Source organism: Monodelphis domestica, chromosome 3 (genome assembly GCF_027887165.1).
Source record: "Monodelphis domestica isolate mMonDom1 chromosome 3, mMonDom1.pri, whole genome shotgun sequence".
Classification (NCBI taxonomy): domain Eukaryota; kingdom Metazoa; phylum Chordata; class Mammalia; order Didelphimorphia; family Didelphidae; genus Monodelphis; species Monodelphis domestica.
Window position 1 is genome coordinate 128,832,172 of NC_077229.1, and position 26,151 is coordinate 128,858,322.

A 26,151-nucleotide genomic window follows, 5' to 3' on the forward strand; every position below is an offset into this window, starting at 1 on the left:
AGAAATAACATGAGAGCAAATACTTATAGGATCAATAAATATATACCCTACTTTGAGCCCCCTAGGTTATTGCCCCCAAAGATTGCAATTACAGAATAAAAGTCCAAAGATTACTGCCCATGGCCCCTCCTTTCTCAAGCACAAGCTACCCTCCAAGTCCCTACAATAAACACCAGCTGAAAGATCAAGTACTATAATGAATCTTTTCCTACAGTTACCACACTTGAATGAACTTGTTGGAACAGAAACCAAGCAACATTGCTAGACACTTCAAAGTAACACAAGAAAAACAGAACTTGTAAATTGAGGAAAACCCCAAAATTGGTCTGCCTAAAGTCCTCACACCTAGATAGGAATATATTTTGTTGTTCATTTCCCAAGCAATTATGATGGATAGTGAAAGCTGACCAAAAGCACAGTGATCCTCTCAGCAGGTCAAGGGGTACTAAGCTACAAATGACTTTATTCACATTAATCATATCTATCACAGTGTTGTAGAAACCTACTAAATGATCACAGAATTCTCTGTTGTAGTAACATCACAAGAGTGTTGTTTAGGTGATTTGATAATATCCAATCAAACTGGAGAATGTCACATACGTAGAGAATTGATTATGTGTGTGTACTAAAAACCTATATAACAAACATTCCACAGTACTTTGGCAGAGCACTGTGTGTGATGCCTGCATATGTGGGCTGAATGCACAGTGTGTCTCATCTCATTTATCCAACCGTGATGCCACACTTGGGCAGACAACCCTGGGTCCTCAGAGACCTTTGTATTACCCCACAGATTTTTTTTGTGAGGATCAAATGAGATAACATGTACAGTTCGTCACAAATCTTAAAAGCAGTATTATAAATGTTAGCTATTATATCAGTTAAAAAAAGATGAAGGAACTGAGATTCAGAGGCTAATAGACTTCACCAAGGACATGCTTTGTCAAGACATGTCAGAGTTTTGACTAGAACCCAATTTTCCTGATATCAAATTTAGAACCATGTCTTAACCCCAGCCTTCCTCCTCCTCCTCCTCCTCCTCCTCCTTCTTTCTTCTTTTTAAAAAATCCTTACTTTCCAACTTAGAATCAGTACTGTGTAATGGTTCCTAGACAGAAGAGCAGTAAGGGCTAGGCAATGAGAGTTAAGGGACTTGCCCAGGGTCATACAACTAGGAAGTATCTGAGGTCACATTTGAACTCAGGTCTCTGGACTCCAGGCCTGGTTCACAACTGCCACTGAGCCACCTAGCTGTCCCCTTCCCCAACCTACTTTCTAGTCTGCCTGATGTTTATTGTGTATGGACCTTATCTTCCTTACTAGACTGTTGGCTCTTTGAGGACAAAGGCTATTTAAATTGGAGGGCAGCTGTTTTAGTAGAAAGACCATTGTACATGTAATCTCCCCCAATTATTCTTGTGGGTTTAACCCTGACTTAGTCATTTAACGTTCCTTAACCTCATTTTCCTCATGTGTAAAATAAGCATGATGGAAATATAAAAAGGAAAGGATAAGAAAAACATGTTTCATTATTATTCATCTTTGTGCACCCCTCAGCCTTGGGCCAAGGAAACTTGTATCTTGGAGGTCATTTTAAAATGAGTCTAGTTGGAGTGAGGGTGAAAGTCCTGTTGGGTAGGGTGCTGACAGGCCACCTATTCAAGACTGCTTTGGTGAGACTTTCTTTGAATAAAAGCAGATTATCACATGTCAGAGCAGCTGTTGGATTTTGGACATTTCTATCTTTGTTGCTCTTCATGCAAATTGTGCACCTGTTATTGACTCAAGATTCTTTGAGTTTATCCTGAAAGCCTGAGGCTTCCCAGTTTGCTCTGAAAACTTTATTATAGGAGTCAGACTCCTCCTCTGCCAACTGATGCTCAGCCTTTCTCTTAACTCCTGTCTTAGAGTGGAAATTTCTCTTTCCGCATTTGTATTTCTCAAAATGTCAGTGCTGAAATACAGGGGAAAGGGGAAGTGTAGAAAAAAAAATTAATTGGCATAGTTATAACTTGACCTCAAGCTCAATCTCTTAAAAGTAAATGAGGAGTTGAATAAGTCACATTTGTGTTGATCTCTAGACATAATAGAACTGCTTCCCAGGCAGCAGGAGGGAAAAAAGCCCATAAAAGCATATCTCCTGATATATGTGTCCTTGGGCAAGTTATGGTCACCCCTGTGATCCTCAGTTGCCTCATCTGTAAAGGGAGGAAGTTAGATTAGATAATGGTTGTAAAGTCCCTTCTAGCTCTAAGTTGGTATTATTCTGTGATTCTAATTTTAGTCTTAGAATCTAGAATATTTTTTAAAGGAATTTTTGATTAGTTGGATAAAGTGTTGTAGATTGTAGCATAAATGAAATGACTTCTTTTTTTTAAAAAAATGGGGGGGAGTATCTAAGTTTAACTTATTTTTTTCTAATTTGCCTCAAAAGATAAGTGTCAGACTGGAACTATATAGGACTGGGAGTTGGGGGACCCAAGAATTCTGGTCTTGGCTCTGACATTGCTGAGCTGCGTCATTGTGGGTGAGTCCTTATGCTTGTCTGTAAAGTAAAGGAGATAGTCTAGAATCTGGTGATTATAGATATTCAGTGATAGGATCTAGTGTTTAGGGCTTTTTAGCTTAGGATCTGTCAACTTACTTTGAAAAAGTATTTTGATAATTGTATTTAAATATAATCAGTTTATACTTCTAAAAATATTATTCTGATAGTCTCTGTAGATTTCACCAGACTGCCAAAGAGTCTGTGATGCAGAAAAAGTTAAGAACTCCTGAACCAGCTGATCTGTCTCCAAGGACTCCTTTCAGCTCCAGAATTCTGTGACTTTGAAATAGGTTTGAAAAAACCTAGATTTATATTCCCAACATGTTAAAAAATGTCTGTACTTGTAGCTAGCAGGTCCTCAGTGTTCTTGAATTGAGAGCTAGAGAATACTTTTGAGGTGACTCATTATGCACCTAATATTAACACATGAACTTGCATTATGACCCCATGGCAGTCACTTAACCTCTTTGGGGCTCATTTACTTCATTAGTACTGGCTGTCCTCACCCACCTCAGAAAGTTCATAGTTCCAGCCACATCCTATAGGGTGTAAATAGGACAGGAATAAGCCCCTAAGCAAGTCTCTGAATGCTAAAAGCCCAAGTAACAGGAATGGAAGAATGTTCACATTTTGAATTTTGGAACTGGAAAGGTCTTAGAATCTAGAATGCTAGACTATACATAGGTTATAGAATATTAGAACAAAGAACATGGCAGCTGGCAGGGATCTTAGCACGTAGAGCACGAGATAAAATATCAGTTTGAAGGGTCCATAGAATGGGGATTGTTAGAGAGATCATACAAATTGGTTCATTGAACTCACCCATTTTTATAGATGAGGAAACTGAGGCTCATGAAGTTGAAGTGACTGGCTCAAGGTCTCACAAGTTTAAGTGACAGAGTCAAGATTTAAGCCTTCCCCCCAACTTCCCAATCCTGGTCAGGGGCTGGGGGGGCTGGGGTGGCTGGGGCTGGAGTCAGGAAAACCTGAGTCAAATCCTGCCTCAGACTTTTACTAATTACCCTGGATGGGTCATTTAATTTCTGTCTGCCTTGGTTTTCTCATCAGTAAAGTGGGGATAATAATAGCCCCTACCTCTCTGGGCTGTTTTGAGGATCAACTTACATAATATTTGTAAAGGGCTAAGCATGATGCCTGGAACATAGTCGTTGCTTAACAAATACATATTTTCTTCTCTTTTGATTTCAAATGAAGTACTATTTTCATTACACCATTAAGATCTTTACAGTGGAAGGCCTGTTAACTAGTCTGAATGTGTTGGGGGAGGGGGGAAGTGAAAAGGGTAATGCATTGGCTCTTTTAAACCGATTTTTCTTTTTAGTGAAAGTTGTTGTAAGTAAATCTCGGTTATCAGTTACAAGGGCTAAGCTTTGTATCTGTGGACGCATATGTGAATATCAAAGTGAAAGCTGGCTTCCTGCACCTTTGAATGGGTCTGTTGTTACACTAAATCTAAAGAAGTTTTTGAAAGGTGTTTGAGAAACTTTAGTATCTGTTCTAGCTCTAGGTAAAGAGAAATGTGTTCCTTTGCCTGCGCCCACAGAGGAAATGCAGAAGTAACTTTTTTTAAGGCCATCCTTCCCTCCTCCCCTTCCCCCCCCCCCGTGGGGGGGGGGGTGCAGGGGTACTTGGTTGGCCCAGAAATACTCCTGCTTTCCGAGAAACGCCTTGTGTAAAGAAGGTGTCAGTTTCAGTGGATGACAGTGAAGAGAGTCTGAGTGAGGATTTCAGGCAGCCTCTATTTAAAATTCAGTTGCTCCTTTAAAAGGAAAGGAAGGAAGGAAATAAATGAGAGAGAGAGAGAGAGAGAGAGAGAGAGAGAGAGAGAGAGAGAGAGAGAGAGAGAGAGAGAGAGAGAGAGAGAGAGAGAGAGAGAGAGAGAGAGAGAGAGAGAGAGAGAGAGAGAGAGAGAGAGAGAGAGAGAGAGAGAAGAGAAAACTATTTATCAGATAATCTTAGTGTGTTAGAACTAGAAGACATCCCAGAGCTAATTCAACAATTTAATGATATAAACCATTTTGAAGCATCTAAAAACAATGTGCTAGGTGATAGCAGAATTGAACATTTTGAGGTAGGGCATAGCCCTTTCCTCACTGAACTTATAGTCTAGTGGTATCGAGATAGTATTACATTAAGTGTGTCTGAGAGGTACAGATGAGGTGTCTTGTGGGGTTGGTTCAAGGATATCAGGAAGGGGCATTTGAATTAATAGATGAAATTCAGTAGGTGGAAAAGGGGGAACTTGGGGCCTTGGGGAAGAGAATTGAGTTGCCCAGATTCTTGAGTGAATGGAAAAGCTCAGCTCCTTTTTAAGATATAATAAATGCTAAGTATCATTGTCTGGCACATTGTTTGGGTGATTTGAAATAAAAACAGATCTCAGAGATGCTGATTTTCTAAAGAACACTAAAGGGCACATGACCTCTGAAGGCATTTAATCAAGACTCTGAAGGCCCTTCCAGTTCTACAAAACTGAATTGAAAAGTTCATATTTCACTCCTCCCTGTCCAACTTGTTTTTGTAGTCAGCTGTAGGACTTCACACAGAGACTGCAGGCGTTTCATAAATGTTTATTAAATGAATAAGTGAGCAAATCAATCCTCTTATTTTAGGCTTGATTAGTATATAACCAAAGATATAGTTCAGTGGATTCAGTTAATTTTTATTGAATGTCCAGAAGAGACTTTTGCCTTCCCTCCGCTTTTCCTTGATTCCTTAGACATTTTTCTGCCAAGTGACACTTTGAAGAGGTGCTATTTGCCATTCTTAAAATTTCTGGAAAAAGATTTGGTAGTAATAATGGTTGCCAGAAGAATTTAAAGAGGTTAATTGGAATATCAATCCATCAATCATTTATTAAGTGCTTGTTATATTCCAGACCCTTGGATTTTGAATATTTAAAAAGGAAAAAAAGGCCAAAATAGTCCTTGTCCACAAAAAGCTTAATTTTAATGGAGGAGAAAACATGAATAGGTACATATAAGATGCATATGAAGTTGATGCAAGGTGATTTTAGAGGGGAAGGTACTAGCAGCAAGAGATTGGGAGGGAAGGAGAACTTTCAAAGTACTTCTGAAGGAAGGAACCAGTTTCTCCCTACTCAAGGTCTGGTTCAAATCTAGCCTTAGGCACTTTCTACCTATGTGACTTTGGGCAAGTCACTTAACCCTAATTGTCTAGGTCTTGCTGCTCTTCTGTCTTAGAACTGATACTAAGGCAGAAAGTAAAGGTTTAAAGAAGAAAAAAAGAAAAAGAAAAAGAAAGTACTCCCAAAGAGGATATCATGGCTTTATAGGATTTGTAGTTGGAAAGGATCTTTGAAGTTCTCTAGTTCATTATCTACCTTCATTTTACAGAAGAGGGAACTGAAGCCTAGACAAAGCTGTGACTTTGTGAGTGTCACATAGGAAGATGGTAATGATGTACCTTACCATGCCTACTGAACTCAAGTCACCAAGCTTGACCAAACCATATCCCAGAGCACTGAATGAGCTAGAGAGTGAAATCATTGAGCAGTGTTTGGAAATTAAAGGGAAGAGGAGAGATGCTGCAGAATTGGAAAGAGATATCTCAAATTTCAAAAATGGAAAGAAGGTAGAAGCTTCAAACTGTATGCTAGGGAGCTAAGCTTTGGCACCTGGTAGAATTTCTAGAATGTGTTATTTAAAAGATCATTTGTTTGTGCTTAGAAAGTGAAAAGGGCATCAAGATGAGGTATAATGGGCTTATAAAGATGCTATCAGGGCAGTAGCACAATAGATAGAGAAGCAGACCTGGAGGCAGGAGGAACTGGGTTCAAATCTATCTTTAGACACTTCCTAGCTGGGTGGCCAAAGAAAGTAATTTCCCCTTATTGCCTAGCCCTTGCCACTGACTTAGAACTAAAAAGATTCTAAGACAGAAGGTGAGAGTTTAAAAAAAAGAAGCCATGCCAGATTGTAATCTGTTTTCTTGAAGACTTATTATGTTGGTAGACCAGAGGAAAACCATATATAACAAATTATTTGATAAAGTTTCTGGTGATATTGTTGTGGACAGAAAGAACATATATTGGGCAGGAGGATAATACAGAGTTAGGTCTACTCAAAACTGGTAATACAACCAGACCCAAAGAATTGCCATCAATTTAGATTATAGTAGAATGCAATAGACCTCTGTTTGTGGTCTTATTCTGAGCAATTTTTATGCTATTTTAAAAAACAAAAGTTAATCCTATTCTTATTATTTATTTAGATGGAGGCATGGATGACATATTTGCCAAATTTCCTCCTGATATAAAGCTTGGAGGGATAGCTAATATGTTGGATGACAGTGTGAGAATTAAAAATAAAAAAGGTTTCATCAGGCTAGAAAGATGGGTTGAATATTGCATGATTAAATAGGATAAATCTGAAGTTCTATACTTGCTTCTTTAAAAATCGATTTCACAAATAAAGATTAGATTAATAAATAGGTCTAAACAATAGTGGATATGAAAAAGATTTGGGAGCATAGTAGTCCTCTCTACTACCATAATAATCAATCGGTGAATCAATAATCATTTATGAAATAGCTACTTCATGCCTGGCACTGTGCTAAGTATTGAGGATATAGAGAAAAGCAAAGATAGCCACTTCCCCTAGAGTCGACATTCTAATAGGGGACAGAACATGTATATAAATAAATATATGCATAATACATCTAGAGAAGATGGAAAGTGACCTTAGAGTGGAAAGAAAGCACTGTCAGTTGGCAGGACCAGGAAAGGCCCCTGGTATTTATGCTGAGTTTGGAGGGTCTAAGAAGTAGAAAGGAAGGCGAGCATTTCAGGTAGGAGGATACTCAGTGCAAAGACAGGAGAGGGTATCACGCATGAGGAAGAATGAAGAAGCTGAACTGTAAAATCTATATGGAATGGGAGTAATGTGTGAGAAGACTGGAAAAGCAGGCAGGGGCTAGCTTAGAAAGAGCTTTAAAAGCCAAACAGAGGACTTTTTATTTGATTCTTGAGGCAAGAGAGAGTGGGGTATGATAGAGAGATGGCAGAGGCAGATCTGGGCTTTCAAAAAATACTTCAGCAGCTGTGTGGAGGATGGATTGGAGAAGGGAGAAACTTGAGGCAGGAAAGACCAGTTAGAAGGCTATTGTCACAGTCTAGGCAAGAGGTGAATTCATGCTTGATGGATATGTTCACATCACTGCTCTTAAAAAGTGTTCTATGGCTCCCTATTGACTACAGAATCAAGTTCAGATGAATCTGCCTAGCATTCAAGACCACCCTCAGCCTGATGCCTCTACCTTTCCAGATCTCTCTCATTTTTCTTCCTATAATTGCCCTCCAGATCCCTGCCAAACTGGACAACTCTGAGTCCCTAGCACATGCTCCATTCTTCCACTGCCTAGGCTGTTCCCTATTCCATCTCTCTCTTCACCATTGAATTCTTTTCCTTTCAAGCTCAAACAAATGTCATCCTTTCCACGAGATCTTCTGCAACTGTCCAGGTTAAATGTCAAACTTTGTTTTTAGCTCTCTAATCTACAGTTGAAATATTGTATAGTATTTTGCTCTCAGTTTTTATCCCCCCATGCGTCCCACTAGGCTGTAAACCCCTTGAAGAAACATGCCTTATGAAACTTTGTAGCTCTTCTATGCTTAGCCCTGTACTGTTTACATAGAGGGCACTTAAAAAAATGTTTGTTAGAGTTGAATGAGTCTCCAGTGAGCTTGTGGCTTCCAAAAAAGCAACTACTTCTTAGATTGCATTAAGAAAAGCATAGAATGTGGAGCAATGGTGTCAAACTGAAATAGAAATCAGAGGCCACTAAACCCTACCAATGTTATCACTGCCATCACAAGGTGACTTAGAAAACCACAAATTAACATCCTCTATATTCTATTTTATTTTTATTTCTTTTGCTCACTAGTTCCAGGTACATTTCATTTATTTATTTTTATTATCATAAAACACACTGCCATATTGGTCATTATTGTAAGAGCACATTCATACAAAACCAAGTCCCCAAAAGAAAACTGTAAATACACTGATGTGAAAGATAGCATGCTTTGATCTGTATTTGACTCCAACAGTTTTTCCTCTGGAGGTGGCTAGCATTCCATCATAAATCTTTCAGAATTGTTTCAGATCACTACATTTCTGAGAGTAGCCGAGTTTTCACAGTTGATCATGGTACGCTACCCAATTCCATTTTAACTGATTTTGACACCTCTGGTCTAGAACAAGGGAGGTGAGAGAGTTGCTATTTCCCCTTTTCTTTGTCCTGTTCACACCAAATCTAGAGGATTGTGTTTTGTTCTATGTGCCACATTTTAGTAAGGACAGGGAGGCATTGGAAGAAAGGTATGCAAGGAGAAAAAACCAGACATCATGCCATTTGAGACTAGAGTGTAGAAACTGGATGTTTAGGCTGAAGAAGAAAACACTTAAGAGGAAGGGCAAGGCAGGGAGGGGCATATTGCTATTTTCAAATACCTGAAAGTTTCTCAAGTGGAAGAGGGATTGGAATTCTTTCCCAAGGTTACAGATAACAGAATAGAAGGAATGAATGTAAGTTTCTGGAAGACAGATTTTGATTTGATTGGAAGTGGAAATTCCCAAGTCATGTAAAGTCAAGTGCCAAGTATAAGAAATATAAATATTTAGCTGGAGCTACAAAGAAAGACAAAACAAAACACAACACAAACAAAAACCAGTCCCTGTTCTGAAGGGATTCACATTCGCATGAGGGAGACAACTATGAACAGACCAGATATAGACAGGGCAAATTGGAGATGATCTCAGAGAGAAGGTACGATATTTAAGGGAGATCAGGAAAGGCTTTTTGCAAAAGGTTGGAATTTTAGCTGGTACCTAAGGAATCCAGGGGAGCCAGGAGGCAGAGACAAGAGAGAAAATTCAAGAAAGGGAAGACAATCAGTGAAAATGTCAAAAGTGGAGGGAAGGAATGGCTTTTGTGAGGAACAGCAGAATATATGGGAGTAAGGATTAAGAAGCCTGGAAAAGGTTGTGAAAAGCTTAAAAAAGTTAGGAAGTGTCCGCGATATGAAGGGCTTTAAAAGTTAATCAGGGTTTTATATTTGAGGGAAGAGTAATAGTGAGTCACTGGAGATTACTGACTGAGGGGGTGACATGCTAAGACCTGTGCTTTAAGAAGATCAGTTTGATGATAATTGAGTGGAGGATGGACTGGAATGGGGAGAGAGAGGTGAGACCTGACAATTAGAGTTGCCTGAAAGTGGAATGGGTTGGTATGGGATGGATTGAGTTCTTTATCACTAGAGGCTTTCTAGAAGAGGCTAGGTGATCCTTCTTTGGGGATATTTTACAGGGATTTTGAGTTCCTGTATCTTCTAGATGGCCTCAAACTTCTTAAGTCATTTCCTACTCTGACACTGTCTGATTCCATGAGGGTTCATTAATGTTCAATGATGTATTTTTTTTAACTTGTCTTTTCTCTGGTTAAGTAAAGTTTTTGCAATTGTTCCTTCTGCTGTTGTAATCCATTCTCTGTTAATTAACTCTTGGGTTCCCTTCTCCTTTGTTAATTAAGTGTTTTAAAACAAAACCAGAAATCAATGGTTTCTCAACCTGGCCTGGAAATTTTCTCCCTATATAGAGTTTAGCATGGGGGGAAGGTATTTGTATGAATCTTTTCTCTTTGTCTCTAAAAGTGGGAGAATGGAGAGAACTGGACTGGGCGACCAGAAAAATCCCTTCTTTCTCTATTCATTCACATTCATATTCAATGCTCCAAGTTTCCCCCCCCCCCCCAATTCTAACATTCTCTTATTTATATCTTATGGTCCATGGTTTAAAGGTGATTGAGAATTTCTCTACAAATAAATATTCTTTATCAGCTCAAACTCAAAATGCTCTCAGCAATTCATTCATTCAGCAAGTACTTATTAAGTGCTTGCTATGTACAGGCATAAATAAATTTGGGCAGCTAGGTGGTGCAGCCAATAGAGTGCTAGGTCTGGAGTCAGGGAGATTCTCCTCTTCCTGGGTCAAATCTGGCCTCAGGCACTTACTAGCCCTATAACCCTGGGCAAGTCACTTATCTCTGCCTCAGTTTCTTCATCTGCAAAATAAGCTAAGTAAGGAAATGATAAATCAATCTTGTATGTTTGCCAAGAAAACCCCACAAAATGGGCAGGAAGAGTCAGACACAATTGAAAAACAACTGAACAACAAAATATAGGCAATGTTTTAGTCACTGAGAATATGACAAAAATGAAGTCATTCCCTACCTTCAGGACTCTCCTTATATCCTCTTTCTGTGTCCCCTGTGTCATTATAGACCAGATCACAGTCCACCAATGCTTGCTGTATGGGATTCTTTGTCCAAAACTTCCCATCAGTTCATTATAGGGGTTCACCCAATGTATGAGTCACTCCTTAAGTTCTCTTGACTTTATGAGCAGCAGAAGGGCCATCAGGCATTCCTTACTCTTGTTACATGGAACCACACATTGTCTTTTGCCAGTTATACTTATATATGTTTTAAAATCTGTCTTGGAATCTATGCTAAATCTAAGTTCCAAGGCAGAAGAGCAGTAAGGGCTAGACAACTGGGGCTAAGTGACTTGGCCAGGGTCACACAGCTCTGAAGTGGCTGAGGCCATATTTGATGCCAAGGTTCTCTTGATGCCAAGTCTGACACTCTAACCACTGAGCTAACTGGTTGTCCCTAGCTCTACATATCTGTAACGTCCCTTTTCTTGCTCTTTTTTTTTTTATAATAAGTTCTCATTTGTAATGTGTTGCAGTTCATCCATGCCCTCTTTATGCTTTTTTATTGTCCTTGGGGTGATTTCAACTTTAGTTCTTTGGAACTGATCCTACTGTAAGGTTCCAGGCTTCCCATGAGACTGAATAAATAGGATTTGGGAGTCAGGAAGACCAAGGTTGAAATCTTACCTCAATCAATTACTCAATAAACATTTAGTAAGTTGCTGCTATGTGCCAGGGGAGAAATAGAAAAAGACAAAATTAAAATAGGCCCAGCCATTGGGGAAGATACATTCTATTGGGAAAATACATATATGTACAGACAAAATAAATTCAAGGTTCTTTGATGGGGAAGGAGGCTGTACTAGCTTCTGGGAGATTCAGACCTCATGAACAAGATAGTGTTTGAGCTGATCTTTGAAGGAAACCAGGGATTCTAAGGAATAGAGGTTAGGAGGGAGTGTCTTTCAAGCCTAGAGAAAGCTAGCACCCAAGGGAGTGTCTGGCTTATAGTTGGTATTTAATAAATGGCTGCTGAATGAATAAATTGGTTCTGAGGATTAGAAACTTAGGGGAGAGTCTCATTAATTAAATGAATCTTTGCTATATATCCAACATTCCCTTCTACTATAGGAAACAAATGAAATTAATTTTTAATATTTTATAATTTCATATCATTTCAATTTCTAATACATTAATATATTCATATCATATTGGTATATCCCTTCACTATCTTGTGAAATTTCTATGTAACAAAGAGTTTTGAAAAAACCAGGCTTGCAGATTAGAAGTCTTGGGTTCTAGACCCAATTCTGCCACTTATTAGCAACATTAGACATTAGAATGTATCATTTCCCATCTCTAGGTCTTAGTTTTGTCACCTGTAAAATAAGCAACCTAGGTGGGATGTTCTAAGTTCCCTTCCAGCAGCAGCAGGATCCATGATTCTATGGTTTATTTAATAGTTATGAGTTCCATAAAGTAAGGGATTAAAATCTGTCATTCCTAATATGGAAAGAATTGGCTCTTGACCTACTTCTGCTAAGACCCAAGCTTTGGGTTGTGTTCCCAGTAGTTTAATGATGAGTAATTTGGATCCAGCCAATTTTTATTTTTATTGTCTTTTTTTTTTTACCCCTGTTATTAAGTAGTATGGTTTAGTGGACAGAAAGTTGGCATCAGAGGAAAGAGTGGCATTTGGAGTTAAGAAGACATGGGTTCAAATTCTAGTTCCTCTACTGATTATCTGTGTGAGCTTTGGCAAGTCCTTTAACAAACTCTTTGGGCCTCAGTTCCTCATATATAAAATGAGAAATGTTGGTGTAAGAAAGCCTCTCAGGTTGCTTCCAGTTCTAAATCTATGATCCTGCCTCTGACATAAAACTAGCTGTGTGGCTCAGGACAGATCAAATCAGTCACCTCTTAGGGTCCCAACAACTCTAAGAGTATTCAGTGTTGTATGAAAGGAGAGAACTTTAGCACTCTCCTTGATAAGGATATGTATCTTAGTGGCCTTTACGACACACATACAGTTACAGTATTGCCACCTACTCTGTGGCATGTAACCATTTTTAGGGACAGGTAGGTGGCACAATAGATAGAATGCCAGGCTTGGAATTGGGAGGACCTGGGTTCAAATGTGGCCTCAAATTCATCCCAGCTATGTGACCCTGGGCAAGTTAACTTGACCCCATTTGTCTAGTCTTTATCCTTCTGTCCTAGAGTTGTTATAAGAACAGAAAGTAGGGATTTTTTTTTTTAAAGAATATGCAGGGTAGGAATTTCCTAATTTGATTGCTTTATATAAATGAAATCACTGATTTGATCCAAGAACTAAATCCCTGTTGAAGAGACATGTAGAAGCTATTCCAAAGTCAAGAGTTAAGATGATAATCACTTAATAGCTCAATTTACATAGCTCTTTACAGTATACAAAACACTTTCATATAATAACACCTTTCTTTTGTAAAGCACAGAGCTAGGCATATTATCTGAATCATTCTCTGCAACCTTTGAGTAAGGGAGGGAAGGTATTATTATCCCCATTTTATAGACCAAGGAGGTAAAATACCTTTTAAGATCACAGAATTCAATTCAGTAATTCAAATTGATTCAACTCTCTCCTTTTATCTTGTTTATCATATGCAACTGAGGATTCTCCCTTCCTTCCTTCCTTCCTTCCTTCCTTCCTTCTTTCTTCCCTCCCTTCCTTCCTCCCTCCCTTCCTCTCTCCCTCCCTTCCTCCCTCCCTCCCTTCCTCCTCCCTCCCTCCCTCCCTCCCTCCCTCCCTCCCTCCATCCCTCCCTTCCTCCGTCCCTCCCTCCTTCCCTTCCTTCCTTCCTTCCTTCCTTCCTTCCTTCCTTCCTTCCTTCCTTCCTTCCCTTTTCTTTTAGGTGAAATACCCAAGACATTTGTTAGATATTAGTCTAAAACCAAGTGACAGCAGACTATAAGAAAAGTCAGTGTGAATGTAGCATGCCTTTTGGGGCAGCTTGGTGGTACAGTGGACTGTGACAGAGACTGGCACTAAAGAAAAAGTGCCAGACTGAAGAGTGTGTGGATCTGATCATCTTGTCGGGGGAGGGGCCCCAGGAGGATGGAATTCTGAGGAGAGGGAGGAAGTTCCTTCTGAAGAGCAGTTGGTCTCTCAGTCTAGAGAAGCTAGAGAGAGAAGGTTGAATAAGACTTTCTCCTGACGGTTATCCATTTTTTCCTGCTTGTGACTGGAAATCCTTCCCCCCCAACAATTCCCAATTGAAGAGACTCACTGAAGAGAAACCTGAGAAAAGGCATTTTGAAACTCTGTCAGACTTTACCTCAGCTCCTGTTGCCCTGGGTCTGAACTGTGGCCAAGGGGCAAAACCCAGGATCAGCCAACCAGACTTTCTCTCAGGGGGCTCAGGCTGCCAAAGCCTGAATTACCCCCAAATTCGAAGAGGGAGGAAAAGGGTCTTATATAGAGATAGGAACCCACTTTTTCCCACTTTCCTTTCCCATTCTTTCCCTGCCAGTTATTCCTTTGTATTACCCTGATTTAATTGGCATTAAAATAGCTATCTTTTCTCCAAGCTGTGAATCAAATGTGAGTGAACAGATCAAGGGGAGACCCTTTGGTCTCCAGTAGTGGAGGGGGGACAAGAGAGACAAGAGCAAATCTGGGAGAGCAGCTATAGCTAAGGAGGGAAGGCAGAAGGGGGAAAATCTTCAAACCCCCTCTCCTCTCTCTGAGCCAACCCTAAACATCAACTCTCTCCTCTGAACCCCGTTTTGAGAAGTTCTCCACTCTCTTTCTGGAAGACTTATCTGCCTGAGTTTGGATCCTGCTTCAGGCATTTACTAGCTATATGATCCTGGGCAAGTCACTTAACCCTGTTTACCTCAGTTTATTCATCTGTAAAATAAGCAACAACAAGCATGACTTTCGGATGAGAAAGAATCCAAAGCTGGAGAGGAAGACAAATTGGGTAAATAATTAGGAAAGAGTGCTGTCTCTAGAGTCAGAAGATCCTGGTCTGAGTCCTTAACTCTGGCATGTACTAGCTACATGACTTTGGACAAATAATTTAGCTTCTCTGGGCCTCATGTCACATGTCACATGTCAAACAAAGGGTTGTGCCAGTCTACTAGACTATAATGAAAGCAGAGTCCATTTCTCCTAAAATTTTTATTTTCTCCATCCAGTGACAACATATATAGTGGACCTTTAATTAATGAATGTTGACTGTTGAATGAATGAATCTTTAGAGTCACTTCCAGGCTTAACATTCCATTTTCTGCCATTCTATGTTCTAATGCCTAGTGTTCTTTGTTTCTCTGCTAAGAGCTTATCCAGCTCAGTGATTTTATGATACTATAGGTCTGCAGAAAAGAGTCAAGAGTGGATATGATGAGAGTCCTTGAAGTTACCATTGTCTCTTACATTGTCTCATCTGGGAAATTATCAAATGTTCTGATGCCTGAGAGAGCCAGGAAGGAGAGCCAAACTTTCTGGTTGGTGCTTTGAGAAATAATGTATATTTAAAAATGTTTTCTTTGAAAACACTGCAAAGCCAAACACCCCAGGGAGACACAGATTAAAGAGCTGATGGAGAATTTCATCAGTACTTAATCAAAGACATTGATTGTTTTGGCTCTTTAGGGCCCCACTGGTAACCCTTGCATTGTTGTCTTTAATTGTGGGAACTTGTTCATTAGGGCTTCATTAAGGCCAGTCTCTAACTTCATATACTCATTTGTTCCTTCTGATCTTTGATAAGTCATCCACATCCCTGTCTGAGTCCCCTGGCTCTCCTTTATCTTTTACTACCCACATTTCCGCCTCCATATTCTTGGCTCTACATTCACAGGCATCCTCTGGCTCATCTAAAGATCAGACCAGGCTGCCTCCTTCATCCCAGCTCTTTCCCAAGGACCAGAAGGGCTTTCTTCTAAGCCCTCACAGGCATTGCCAGGATCAAGCAAAAAACTCCTTGGCCAAGTCACTTAACTCCTATTGCCTAGCCCTTACCACTCTTCTCCTTGGAGCCAGTACACAGTACTGACTCCAAGATGGAAGGTAAAGGTTTAAAAAAATAAGAACAAACAAACAAACAAAAAAACCCAACCCCTTGGCCAGGCACCACTTGCTTCAGTCTATCTACTGCCTCTTGGGATTGGTGGTTATTGAGGGTGACATCTGGACCATGAGAAAAGTTAGTGTGAATATTGAATGACTGTTAGATAAGAAAAAATCCAGAGCTGGAGAATAGGATAAATCAGGCTAACTGTTCAGGAAAGTGCCCTGCCTCTGGAGTAAAAAAAAAACCCTATAGGTGGGGCATGTGAGAGATGCAGAGAATGTAGCATATGAGACATCAGAACTGAGCCACCTGATCTTAGAGAAGCTTAGAACGTCAGCATTGGAAAAACCCCAGACATCTTCTGAGTCAACCACCTATCGTTGGTGGATAAAGATATCAAAAAATAAAATCAGGGAGATGGAATAACTGAAAAGGTCCCTTCCAGTTTTAGCTCCAGTAATACTATGAACCTCATTCTCCCTCAAACCCTACAGGCTCACTGACAGCGATAATGAGGAACAATGATAAGTAGCAATAGTTCACTTTTCTGCAGAGCTGTCAGGTTGCTGAAGTACTTACTTCATAACAGTCTCATGAGGTTGGTGGTATAAGTAGTGTCATCCCCGTTATACAGAGGAGAAATAGGCTCAGAGGAATTAAGGCCATTTCTTAGTCATACAGCTAATGAAACTTGATCAGGCTGGGATTTGGATTCAGTTTTCTCCCTTCCAGCTCCAGTATTCTGTCCACTATGCAGGACCGGTTCTCCCAGGGAGGGTATTCCTCATCAGCCAACATTCTTATACAATTTTTATATTGTGCAAAGTTTTATTCAAGAGAAGAAAACCCCAAGTGTGCCACTGTGATTCACTAAGCTTAGGTTTCAAGAAATGTAGAACAGTTGGAAAGTGATGATGAAAAGATAGGGCATGACTTTATCATGTTAGGACAGACCAAGGTCCCTTCCTTTTTTTGGCAAAGACACTAGACCCTTAGATTAAGAACATGGTATAGACATTTTCTGAGAGGCATTGGTGGGACAGTGATTAGCACAGCTGCCTTCCAAACAGTTGATCTGGGTTTGATATCTGGCCAATGAAGATAGAATTTGAGGCAGCCATGTGGCATAATCTAGACTTGGAGTCAGGAAGACATGAGTGCTATGGGATAGCACTTAGTGGCTAACTAGGCTACTTACATTCTGGGCCTCAGTTTCCTCATCTATAAAATGAATGAGTTGAGTGACTTCTAAAGTCTCATCAAGATCTAAATCTGTGATTCTATGATATCCTGCAAAGATTTATGGTAAACTCAGTTTAAGAGAGATTGCCTTAGATTTCAGTCAAGCTTTTGCCACAAGTACTCTCCTCATGGACAAGATGGAAGAGACATAGAGTAGACTTGGTGTCTTAGTGAATTTGGAACCAGTTGAATGACTGGACTCAGAACTAATCAATGGTTTGATGACCACATGGAAGTAGGACACCATGGGATGCCTCAGGGACCTGATGTTTGTGCCATTTAACATTTGTACCAATGATAGGAAAGGCTTAAATGGCAAGATTGTACCTTGGCAGAACAGAGAGACATATAGCTAACACATTTGGATGAGAAAATCAGTATCCAAAAAAGACTTGAGAGTCTAAGATGCTGGGCTGAATCTCATAAAATGAAACTTCATAGAGAAAAATGTTAAGATCCTACATTTGGGGTTTAACATGTTTTTTAAAGCAACTACAAGATAGAGGAGACTTGGTTAGACAGCAAATTCATGTGAAAAAGATTTTGAGGCTTTTGTGGATTGCAAACTCAATATGCATGAGTCAACAGTACAACATGAATATGATGTGCATATGATCCCAGGATATATTATGAGAGACATGATTTCCAGAGCTTTGGAGCTGATAGTCCTGTCTTCTGCTTAGATCTAATCACATCTGGAGCATATGAACTAGAGGTCTAATGGAGTTCCTTCAAACTTCCAAATTCGGTGATTCATTGAGTATTGTATGCAGTTCTGGGTGCCTAATTTTAGGAAGGGTATTGACTGATTGGAAATGATCTAGATGAGGGTAATGAGGAAGGTGAGAGGCTTTGAGATCAACCATGCCATTTAAAGATTGATCAGAAGAATTGGGGATATTTTACCTAGAAAAAAGAAGATGGGGAATAGGATAGCTGTGTTTAAGTATTCAAAAAGTTAGGAATGGAAGGATTTAAATGGAAAGACAGAATTTTCATTGCTTGTGCTGGAGACAGAGCTAGGAACAATGGTTAGAAGTTGCAAAGAGACTGATTTGGACTTGATATCAGTAACAATTTCCTAATAATTAGACCTCTTCTATAGTGGAGCCCATGAGTTACTCAGAGAGGTGGGGATCTCCCTCTTACTTTAGGTCTTTCAAGCAAGTCAGATGAATTCTTCAGGTCTTAATGTTTGTCTCATAAATTTTACTCCTATTTGCCTAGGCTTACAACCCAGATGTAATCTTTGACCTCCCACCCCTATATTCCATTTGTTGCCAAAGCCTGTTGATTTTACCTTCATAACATCTCACATATATACCCCCTTCTCTCCTCTGACACTGCCACCAACTTAGTGCATGCAGACTCTCATCACTTTACTCCTAGACTATTGGAGTAGCCTGCTGGTTGGTCTCATGACCTTAAGTCTTTCTCTACTTCAGTCCATCCTTTACTCAGATGTCAAAGTGATCTTCAGAAAGCTCAGGTCTGACCATGGCATCCCTCAATTTATTAAACTCCAGTGGCTCTATATCACCTCCAGGATCAATTTTAAAATTCATTCTGTTTGAGTTTAAAGCCCTTGATAACTTGACCTTCTCCTACCTTTCTAGGCTTCTTACATCTTACTTATTCCTACCTCCTACATACTCTGCAATTCAGTAATTCTGGTGTCCTTGCTGTTCCTGGTGCAAAACACTACTCAGAGTATTTATCACTGGTAGTCTCCCATGCTTGGAATTTTCTCACTCCTGCATCTCTGCCTCCTGACTTCCCTGTCTCCCTTTGGGTTTTGGTTAAAATCTTGTCTTCTACCAAACAAACGAACGAACAAACAAATCTTTCCCTAATGCCCTGAATATCAGTGCCTTCTTTCTTTTGATTGTCTCCAATTTATTAAGTACATAGCATGTTTGGATATCATTGTTTACTTGGTGAATCCCCCTTTAATGTGAGCTTCTTGAGGGCAGGGACTGTCTTTTGCCTTTTTTTTTTAAGGGGTCAGGTATGCCTAGAACATGGCGCAGCACCTGGCATGTAGTAGGTGCTTAATAAATGCCAACTGATTCATTGACTTGACTCTGGAAATGGAGAGACCTAACATATACTGACTGGCCCTCTGTATTTACTCTCAGCAAGGGTTAAGCGAATCTCAATTGAAGAGCTACAATCATTTCCTCTGAGATTGTATTAGCCACACTTAATCTATTTTCTTTAAAGCACATTTTCATTGAGTAGTCTGGGTTTATAGACCCTGAACAAGTACAAATCCTTAATTTTAATTAGGGAAGTCTGAATTGGAAAAGGCAAGGATGTTTCCAATTCATTCATTATGTTATCGTTAATGATACTGCAAGAATAAAAATGCAAGTCTTCTTTTTTCAGAGCCTATTTCATCTGTAAAAGAGTAATAATTCATATTTCTGCAAATTACATTTTCCTTAAAGCAACCCCAGGAATTATGTAGTGCAATTCAATAAACATTTATTAAGCACCTGTAACATGCCAGACTAAGCACTTGCATACACAGATAAAAATGAAATATAAATAAATATAAATATTATAACAAATATATAAATATAAATGAAAAAATATTTTTCTATTTCTGTTTTCAAAATTTTTTAAAACTTTACCTTCTATCTTAGAATTGATACTGCATATGAGTTCAAGGACCAAAGAGGGGGAAGGGCTAGACAACTGGGGTTAAGTGATTTGTTCAGGGTCACATAGCTAGGAAGTGTCTGAGGCCAGATTTAAACCCAAGACCTCCTATCCCTAGGTCTGACACCTTACCCACTGAGGCACCTTTCTGTCCCTTGTATGTATTCTAATAGTTCAGTATCTGACTTGCTATTTGACAATGTTTATTTTTTGGTAAGATATTAGACAATAACTATTTTAATCATATCAGCTAGGCCATTTAATAAGAATCCAGAGCTGACAGTGTGGCTTGGGCTGAATTAGGATCTCGAAAAGTAAGACATTTAATAAAACTTGAGTGCATGGACTTGAAGGCATTTTAGAGACCTAATTTTGAATTCTGGCTCCGCCTCACTTTCCTCATTTGTAAAATGTGAATAATCATGTTTGCACTGTCTGTTTTACAAATTGTTAAGAGGATGTACCAGTCAAAAATGATTACTCTATATTAAGGTAGGCACTATGCTAAGCACTGGAGATAGGAAGAAAGAAAAAAAAAATTGGTTCTTGCCTTCAGGGTGCTTATACTCTTACTGGGGAGACAGCATCTAAACAGCCATGTACAGAGATAATTTCTGAGGGAAGACACTGGTAGTTGGTGGTGGAAAGGAGCCTGGAAAGGACTTATGTGAAAGGTGAGATTTCGGGCAACTGTTGGAAGGATGGAAGGTGGAGGAGAGGAAGGAGAGCATTTGAGGCATGTGGGCAGACAGGCTGTGTAAAGATAATTGATGTAATGTTTGGAAAGCAGAATGGCAGGTAGGTGCATATAGCTGGATTGTAGAATTTTGGAGGAAATTAAAGGAAGTGAGTCCTGGAATAGAAGGGAGTTTTAATTGTCCAAAAGAGGACTTTATATTTGATCTTGGAAGATCCTTGAGGGCAGGGTCTCTCTTTTGTCTCTTTTTGTAGCCTGGCACAATTTTAAAAATGTTTATTGTTCAGTTCAGAGGAAGACCAATTATAAGGCGATTTCCATAGTAAAAAAAAATAGTGACAGTGATGAAGAACTGTGCTAGAATAGTGAACAGATCAGAGGGGTTGGAGCAGCTAGGTAGCACAATGGATAGAGGGCCAGGCCTGGAGTCAGGAAGACCTGGGTTCAAATGTGACTCCAGATACTTCCTAGCTGTGTGACCCTGAGAAAGTCACTGAGTCTTGATTGCCTAGCCCTTGCTGCTCTTCTGTCTTGGTATTAATATTTAGTATTAATTTGTAATTAATTCTTAGTATTGATATTAAGAGAAGGTAAGGGTTTACAAAAAAAAAACCCCAACAAAATGAGGGCTTAGAAGTAAGTTAGGGAAAGAAGTACACAGATAAGCTGAGAAGGGGAGGGGAGATATCTCTGACAATTAATCATGATGATTGGATGAAGTGAGGATTTCTGAAGGATTATAGATATATAGGCAGGGAAAAAACCAAGAGAGAGAGAGAGAGAGTGAGAGAGAGAGAGAGAGAGAGAGAGAGAGAGAGAGAGAGAGAGAGAGAGAGAGAAGAAAGGAGAGGGAGAGGGAGGGAGAGGAGAAAGAGAGAGAGACAGGAGAGAGAGAGACACAGAAAGGAGAGACAGAGAGAGACAGACAGAGAGAGGGAAAGAGGGAGGGAAGGAGAGGGAGAGGGAAGGAGAGAGAGAAAGAGAGACAGAGAGAGGGAAAGAGGGAGGGAAGGTGAGGGAGAGGGAGATAGAGAAGAGACAGACAGAGAGAGGGAAAGAGGGAGGGAAGGAGAGGGAGAGGGAGGGAGAGGAGAAAGAGAGACAGAGAAAGGGATAGAGGGAGGGAAGGAGAGGGAGAGGGAGGAAGAGGAGAAAGAGAGACAGAGACAGAGAGATAGGGGAGAGACAGAGAGACAGACACAGAGAAGAGAGACAGAAATAGACAGAGAGAGGGAAAGAGGGAGGGAAGGAGAGGGAGAGGGAGGGAGAGAGAGAAAGAGAGACAGAGAAAGGGATAGAGGGAGGGAAGGAGAGGGAGAGGGAGGGAGAGAAATAGAGAAAGAGAAACAGAGAGAGGGAGAGAGGAGAGACAGAGAGACAGGAGAGAGGCACAGAGAAAGAGAGACAGACAGAGACAGAGAGGAGAGACAGAGACAGAGAGACAGGGATGAAATGGTCATGGGGGCCACCTGCTGAAAGTCTCTAGGAAGGGATAAGATCAAGGGGGCAAGTCTTGCCAAGGGCCACCTCATCGTCAGAGGCAGGAATACAAAAGACCAAGTGTGGTGAGATATCTGGCTCCCCTGAGATGAGGGGGACAGAACACCCTCTTTTTATTTTTAAGGAAGGATGAGACCAGGTTCTTAGTTGAGAGAGCAGGGTGTGAGGGATGAAGAGATTTGGAATAGCCTCTGTGGGGAGTGGTATTTAGAACTGATTAGTGAAGTAGAAAAGGATCAGTTGCCTGCTTCAGTGAGGGCACCCTCCCCCTTGGGCCCACTGAGATCATGTAGCATTCATCTGTAGTGGACCCTGGCATCATGATTTTCTCTAGCTTTGTGCAGTAAATAGGAGGAAGTAAGTAAATTAGCATGCACCACTGTTGACCAGGTGGTGTGCTAAGCTCTTTAAATATATTATCTCATTTAATCCTCAGAATAACCCTGAAAAGTAGTTGCTATTATTATCTCCATTTTGCAGTTGAGGAAATTGAGGCAAACAGAGGTTAGGTGACCTGCCCAAGGTCACAAATATCTAGAGTAGAATTTGAACTCGTGTCTTTCTGACTGAGGCCTGATACTATCCATTGTAAACCTTAGCTGCCTCTAGCAAAGGAGGTAGGTGGTAGGAATGATCGGAGGCTGCTGTTCAGCAAGACACAATTAGTGATTAAACAAGGGTATCAATAAACATTTATTAGTCATCTATTAGGTGAAAGGTGCTGAACTCTGGGGATATAAAGACAAAAATGAAAATTATTTCTGCCCTTAAGGAATTTATTGCTGGAGGTGGGGTAGAATCAAGTGATATAATGTACATTAGACACTGTTTAGTTGGAGCAAAACAACCAGAGGCCAATTCCTGGACTTTTTTCTTCTTATTGTCCAGTGGGTTTTTCTTATACAATGTAACTGAAAGAACCTTGAGCTAGATTCAGGAGACCTGAGTTTTAGGTCCAACTAAGCCCAGCTTGTTTGTGTAACTCTGGAAAATTACTTAACTTCTCTGGGCCTCTGTTTCCTCATCTATAAATTGGCTATGATGGCCAAATGATCTCTGTGGTTCTTTCCAATTCAAAGGTATTAGTCGCACCATTCCATTCTTGGTTTAGGTGATTTCTATTTCTATTTAGAGGCTGAATTAAGGGAACTCCCAAATAATTGTCTTCTGGGGGGCTTTCCTGGTAGCTTTGAATGCTACTTCCTCAGCTCACTCTTTTTCAATGAAAAAGGAAGAAACCTTTAATTTACATAACAAAGGTTTCTGCCACTCTTAGCCTGAGCTTGGTGATGACTATTATCAGCCTTTCCAGTGGGCCTTGCTGAGTGTTAGAGCCTTTTGGGGTTATTTTATGAATGTTTCCTTGACTCCCGCCCACCAGCAGGTGAATGGTTTTCTTTTTGGTGCCCTGTGACTGGATGTGGAGATGTGGTATCTGACCTCAAGGCGGATGTAGTTTTGCATCATGATAATAGTTTACCCTTATAGATACGGGACTTTGGCTTTCTTTACAAGTATTATTTTTATATCTATGCAAATATTATCATTACTATTATTACTATGCACCTAGGTGGATATATGTGTGTGTGTGTGTGTGTGTGTGTGTGTGTGTGTGTGTGTGTGTGTGTGTGTGTGTGATAGAGTACCAGGTTCATCTTCCTGAGTTTAAATCTGGCCTCCGATACTTCCTAGCTGTGTGACCCTGGGCAAGTCACTTAACTCTGCCTCTATTTCCTCATCTATAAAATGAACTGGAGAAGGAAATGGCAAACTGCTTCAGAATCATTACCATGAAAACCCCAAATGGAATCAGGAAAAGTTGGGCATGTCTGAAAAATGACTCAACAAGAACAACAACAATAATGACTATTTTTATTATTGCCATTTTAAATAAGAAAAATCTTTTAAAATTAGACTCACATTTAGTAAGGAGCAGAATTGCGTGGGGTTTAGGCTATGGCCTCCCTGCATGCAGCTTCCTGCTGTAAAACCTCAGGTCTAGTAATGTTACCAGCTCAGGTTTGCTATTAAAAAAAAATTTCTAGTTCCCTAGTTAAAGAATCAGATTTTCATAGGTTTCTACATAAATATGTAAACTGAACATTATCCTGGGGGCAGATCAGTCAAAGCTAGCCTCCTATCTCCCTTCCCAAGGGGTCATCTCCTTTCTCTGTATTTTGTTTGTTTGTTTCCAGAACACTAAATGTGTTGGGCAGCTGTGGCTCTTTAGACCACTTATCAGGGAACTGGTAGAAGGGAATTCTTATGCATCAATGAGTTGGGCCAGAGGGCCAGTGAGATGCCTTCCAGCCCTAAGATTCTTCGATTTTGTGGTACTTCATACTTCAACCCCCCCATGTCTTCTCCTAGTCTCTGTTGCTCTACTTTGCTTTGGAGGAAAAGGCAGGACTTCTTGCCCATGTCAGTCCTACTTGTACCCTTGATCTCATTCTGTCCTGGTGCCTACCCCATCTCTCATTCTTTATCTTCATCCTATAATAGCTAACATTTATATAGAGCTTTAAAGGTTACAAAGGACTTTTAGGGGTTGCTTATCCTCACCACAACCTTTTGAGGTAATGGCTGTTGTTACCTCATTTTACAAATGAGGAAACTGAGATTGTGTAAGGTTAAATGACTTTCACAGAATCACACAGATAGTGACTGAGACAGGATTTGAACTAAGATCTTCCTGGTCCCTTCAGTGCTACTCACATTCACAATTAAATCCTAGAAAGAACTCCTCCTCCCTCCCTCCCCTCCTGTCTCTGTCTGTCTGTCTCTTTCTCAACCTTTTGAAATCTAGCTTTAAATCCCACCACTCCTCTGAAAATGTTTTCCCTAAAATTACAAATGATCTTTTGGATTGGATGGTCTTTTCTTGGTCCCCATCTTCTTGGTCTCATTTCATCTTTTGGCTGTGGACTGCCTCCTTCTAAATACTCTTTCTTCCTTTGCCTTCTGTGATTTCCTCCTACAATGTCTGTCTGGTCCTTTTTAGTCACTTTTGCTGGCTCATCATCCATCTCCCATGCAATTAGTAAGGGTGTCCCCTAGGGTTCTGCCCTGGATACTTTTCTCTTCAAAGAGAATATGAGCAAGCATAAATCACATCTATGATTTCTGTAGATGTTGAAAAGATAATATCAGAAGTTGAGGACTGGTACCCCCCCTGCCAGCTTCTCAAAGTGGTCTCTTGTCTCTTTCCACACCACCTTCTTTGAAGGATATGTCTTTTCCTTCCATAAAACAGTCTTCGGTTATCCTGTTGTTCTTTTTTCCCACCACTTCCTTCCCTTTTCTGGAAAGGTGCATCTTTTTCTTCAACAAATCATTTAGTAGGAGGTGTAATTTTTTTCCCCCAGGGGCCTCTTCTTCCTGGAATGGGTCAAAGTCCCTCCACAACCATCTTCAAGACCCTGGGTTACCATTATGTCACAATAAGCCATCAGAGTAGGATTTTAGTAGAGAACATTATATACCTGTATCTGTATATCCTGAAGACATTGCTAGGGAATATTTGTCATGTAAGACAAATAAATAATCTTTAAAAATAAGCCATCTGAAGAGACTTTGTCCTCCATCTGTATGCAGGGTTGATCCTTAGAAACCACAAATCCCTATTAACAAAGCCTTGAAAGAAATGGATATAAGAAGTAAAAGAATGGGGAAAGATAGCCTTGTTTGTATTAGTAGAAAGTCCACTGAGGATGATGGTTGATTCTGAACTTCTTGGTTTAGCATAGATTTTATAGAATATCACAGCTGGAAGGGACCTTAGAACACAGAGCATTGGAACACCTCCAGTGTATCCTGTACACATCTTGCAGGTACAGGGTTGTTGGCATATTATCTTACCCATTAGAGTTTTACCCTCCTTGAGAACAGGATCATTGTTCTTGCTTTTCTTTGTACCCTCAGGGCTTGGCACAGTGCCTGGCACATAATAAATGCTTATTGAATTGATTTAACTTGACTAAAATGTCATAGTTGGAAGAGACTTAGAACACAGAACATTATACTTGGAAGTGACCTTAGAACATGTGAGAATTTATAAACTGAGAACAGGAAGGAGCCTTTCTGGGTTATCTACTCTAGCCCCCTCATTTTAACAGTGGAAGTAACTGAGGTTGAAACAGGGGAAATGAGGCAATATCACTAGTTAGTAGCAGAACTAGTTGGGTAGTTATG

General features: G+C 40.1%; 1 protein-coding gene and 1 non-coding gene across 6 annotated transcripts in view; both read left to right on the top strand.

Annotated features, from left to right (window-relative positions):
* CYRIB (CYFIP related Rac1 interactor B) overlaps positions 1-26,151 on the top strand; it is a 203,276-nt gene that overhangs the window by 16,087 nt on the left and 161,038 nt on the right. The gene's annotated exons all lie outside the window — the stretch shown is intronic.
* Positions 12,751-12,872, top strand: LOC130458671 (U6atac minor spliceosomal RNA). Its single transcript, XR_008918076.1, has one exon. It is a non-coding gene; the product is annotated as a U6atac minor spliceosomal RNA (small nuclear RNA).